General features: G+C 42.1%; 1 pseudogene; it reads left to right on the top strand.

The window, feature by feature from the left end:
• Positions 1-312: 312 nt before the first annotated feature.
• Positions 313-504, top strand: LOC130095295 (small nucleolar RNA U3; annotated as a pseudogene).
• The last annotated feature ends 4,085 nt before the right edge of the window (positions 505-4,589 follow it).

The raw sequence follows: 4,589 nt of genomic DNA on the forward strand, positions 1-4,589 counted from the left end.
TGTTTACATAAAAAAGTTAAGTAAATCCAACATATAATTTTTTTGAGTGTGCCATCAGGGTGTGAAAGCACCTTGTTTCACAAAAACGTACACTTATGCTTACAAAAAAGTATGACATTATGGATTGTTGTGTGTTTTCCACATATCTTAACAGTAGGCTTCAAAGAGATTGTGGAAGTACTTTCTGCTTTTGGCTCCGATGTGCGCTAAAATGTCACGTAAACTTTAAAGCCCACAAAATTCAACAACGCAAAACAATTTTAGAGGAGAGGCGCAGCAGATGGAATGCCGATTGAGTTTCGTTAAACCGCTAAGACTATATTTTCAGGGATCATTTCTATAGTTCTTTGCCTGGAAATGTGTTTCGAAAGTGCTTGTCTCCCAACCCACGATGAAGAGTCATGATGCTCCTTTCTGAGCGTGAATTGGGCGCAGAGCAGCGACTGTATGAACGTTCTGTATTGCTTTTTGCAATATTGAAGAAAGGAGTATGTTCTGAGTGGTGTTTGGCATTTAAGTCTCATTTTGGAATTGTTTTGTTTTTGCATCTGTAGGTCCTATGCAGCAAACTTTGTTGAAAGGCAGAACTGTTTGCAATGATGCAGGGCTGTGTGTTGTGTAAGACAGCAGTTGCAAAAAGTGGGTTTTATGGTAAAGAGTGCTCTGGATACGTGCTCAGTTCGAGGTCAGCCATTGAAATTTTTTTAAGAACGTCAAAGTGTCTGAAATGTCTATGTTAGCAATTGTTGGTAGGTGTGTGACTTTTCCATTGGACGTCAACTCTGTGTCGTTGATGAAGGTTCTGTGTTGCTTTTGTCGATGTTGAAGAAAGGGGTATAATTTGAGCGTTGTTTGACATTTGTGTCTTTTGAGAAAGTGGATTGTTTTGTGGCAATCCAATATTGGAAAGAGGAGCCCAGGACCTATGGAGCAGCTCCCGGCTAGGAAAAGACATCAATCATGCGCATTTCCACCTACTCACATTCCAAACTTGGAACCACCCACAGCTGTAGGCAATGATGGCCTAATGGAGGTCACCATAAAATTGGGAACTCTGCTACACTCAAGGCTAGATGGCTCAAAGTACAGAATCCTTCAGTATGAGGTGCTGAAGCACACGTTGGCCAAGAGAGAAACCGGCTGAAGAGTAAGAAGACTGAGTTAGACTTGCAACATCTTCTTTAATGATTTTGCCTTACTTCAGTTGTGTCTTCCCCCTTTAAGGTGGCCTAGCGTTGAAACAGATGTGGGGAACAAAGTCGCCACTGATACCACAGCCCTGAAGGAACCTAAGTTCCAGTTTAAATTGCTAAATTCTTGGCTAAATAAAAGATAATTTCTATTAACCCGACTCCTGGCTCCCGTCTCTCTTGTGGTTGTGTTTTGTGGCAGCTTAAACCTCTCCTCGTCTTGGGGCCCGTGTCACAGCATCCTTTGTATAAAGCGAACGTTGTCTCATCCGAGATACAATACCGCATCACTGCAAAAACTTGAAATGTTTGCAGCGATGTGGTATTGCATCTCGGATAAGACAGCAGATACGAAAATCAGGTGTTATTGTAAAAAACAGGCCTGACACGGGTTTATTTCACGTCAAGTGTAGATTGTTCCAAAGCGGCTGAACAGTGATAATAGGAAATTAAAGTAACAGAGATTGTTTTGGCTTTATGGCAGCTCTAAAATAAAGTTATTTTCCAGCTAAAGTTAATTTGAATTGATTCATTTCCTTCGCAACTATCATTAGTTATTGACTTAGGGGGCGCTAACACGACACCGTTTTAACAGAAAACTCTTAAGTTCTCTCTACAAAAACTTTTAAAACGCGAACCTGTGAAAACGCTGATAGCGTGCACATGCGTTATTAAGAGTTTATTCTATAGGTATGCGCATTTGAATAAATGTGCGCAGGCATGTAGTACTTCCCTAAAAACCAACCCTCAACAAACTACTTGGATGAACTTAAAATGTATAATACAGAATTATTTATCGCTTATGCGTAGCCATGTGAACCGGAATTATTTTGACCGTTTTATCTGTACAGAGGTAAAGGAAGGGGAAGGGACCTCTTGGTCCCCAGAGGGTTAAAGACCACTCTGGCTGCAGCATTCTGGATCAGTTGCAGAGGTTTGACAGAGCAAGCTGGAAGACCAACCAGGAGAGTATTACAATAGTCCAGTCTGGATAGAACAAGCGCTTGGACAAGAAGTTGTGTAGCATGCTCTGTTAGGAAGGGCCTAATCCTCCTAATGTTGTGCAAGGCAGTTCTAGAAATGTGGTCTGTGAAATTCAATTGATCATCAATTACAACCCCAAGATTCCTGGCTGACCTTGATGGAGTTATGGATGATGAGCCAAGCTGAATGGAGAAGTTGTGATGAAGTGTTGGGTTGGCCGGGACCACAAGTAGCTCTGTCTTCGCAAGGTTAAGTTGAAGGTGGTGGTCCTTCATCCAGCCAGAGATGTCTGTCAGGCAGGCTAAGATACGAGCAGCTACCGTGGGATCGTCAGGCTGGAATGAGAGGTAGAGTTGTGCGTCATCAGCATAGCAGTGATAGGAAAATCCATGTCTCTGAATCACAGATCCTAGTGATGTCATGTAGATGGAAAAGAGAAGTGGTCCAAGCACTGAACCCTGAGGCACACCAGTAGCTATAAGTTGGGTCTTAGACACTACACCCCTCCACGACACCCTAAAGGACCTATCTGAGAGGTAAGACTTGAACCATTGGAGTGCGGATCCTGAGATGCCCTTCATCTTTAGGATTGACAGGAGGATCTGGTGGTTAACTATGTCAAAGGCAGCAGACAGATCCAGCAGGATGAGAAATAGAAGCTTTAGCGTTAAGTTCTGCCAGGAAGACTCAATTGCTACGTCACTTATTACCTTCTCATCTATCTATCTATTTTATACTTGCGGTATAAAAGACCGGTACTTACACATGTTTGAGTTCGCAGATGCTGACGCTTTCATTTACCCCCATCCTCCCCACCACCACCAGGATGGTCCCTTCCCCTCCATCATCCCCACCACCACCAGGATGGTCCCTTCCTATACCTCCCAGGGGGTCGGCTGCGCCCCTGCCTTCGTCTTCAGGCAGGAAAAGCAGAGTCCGGACCCTCGGATTGCGAGCTATAGACGGGGCCTACGCCAAATTGCTTTCTGGGCTATCAATAAATGAATCTATTGTTACAGTATTTATTCTCCCGAGTCTTTCTGGTAGAACTGAGGATTTGGAAGCTGCTCTTGCCAGTCTCAGAGTTTCCTGCACTTCCCTGCAGAGTTTAGCTCCAACCCTAATCAAACACACCTGAACAAGCTAATCAAGGTGTGGCAAGCAGGGCGGGGCCATGAGCCGTGAGAGAATGGCGCAAGACCGGTGGTGATTGATAATAAGCATAACCTGCGCGCCGGACCAGTCTAGTATCTCTCGCAGAGGAGCTTTGGAACCATAAAAGGAGGAGCGACAACAGTGAAGGACAAAAGAGGGATCTGAGAGGGATCGTGGTGCTGAGGAGGTCGGAAAGGGAGCGGAAGAGTCGGCGCCGTTTCCCAGAAGGTTGGAGCCTGCTGCCATCCGCCTTGTTTGGGGACTCGCAGGGAACGGGGGACTCGCTGCCGACTGCCCTCATCCGGAGGAGGGAGCTCTGAAGCATCTATGGCAGGTCTTTCCCTGGTATGTGTTATGGTGTGCCAAGTGACCTGACCATGGAATAGTTTCTAGATGTACCTGTAATACTGTAGGATGACAACATTTAGGCACAACCAGATGTTTTTTTGTCTCTGCCATTAACATACAGTGTGCCTTTCTCATACAGGGTTCCTACAGGTTTCTTCAAGTTAAATTCAAGTCTTTTTAAGACCTTTTTAAGACCATTTATATAAAAAATTTATACCTATTTCACGTCCCTACCAGCAAAGAAAAACAAAATCCTTCAACTTGTGTTCATTTATTTTTCAAATGTGGAATGGGTAAAAGATGATAAGCCAAGCAAGTGTGAAAAATAAAAACATTTCAGAAGGCCACAAGAAAGTTTGCCGAACAATGTTAAGTTGTGTTTTAACATTAGCTAGCTACTTATTCCATGCTGGGAATATGGGGAACTGAGAGACCCCTGAACAATAAACATCGAAAATAATAATATTAATCGTGGTTGACAAATGAAACTTTTGAGGAAAAATACAATACGGAGAAGTTACATACAGCAGTGTTAATTTTGACAGCAAATTTTGATTTAGTTTTAGTCTCAGTCTTTTGACTAAAAATATGACAAACTAATTTTAGTCATCTGAATTGTTTTAGTTTTAGTCTAGTTTTAGTTGACGAAATACAATAAGATTTTAGTGATTTTTGATTTTCGAAATCTACTGTAAACTAAATCTACAGTAGATTTAGTCGACTAAAATATAATGGGTTTAGGTAAATTGTAATGTGTTAATTTAGAATTTCTCTAAAATTTCCAAACCCATATACTCCCGGAGAAAACATATATTAACCTATTAATATGAATGATTTTTAAGTTTCAACAAGCAATACAGATACAGATTGAACTACTGTGACTTAAAAAAAATCTTAAAATTAAATAAAACC

The sequence above is a fragment of the Rhinichthys klamathensis genome, unplaced genomic scaffold (assembly GCF_029890125.1).
Source record: "Rhinichthys klamathensis goyatoka isolate OS25496 unplaced genomic scaffold, OSU_Roscu_1.1 h1tg000001l_1, whole genome shotgun sequence".
NCBI lineage: Eukaryota > Metazoa > Chordata > Actinopteri > Cypriniformes > Leuciscidae > Rhinichthys > Rhinichthys klamathensis.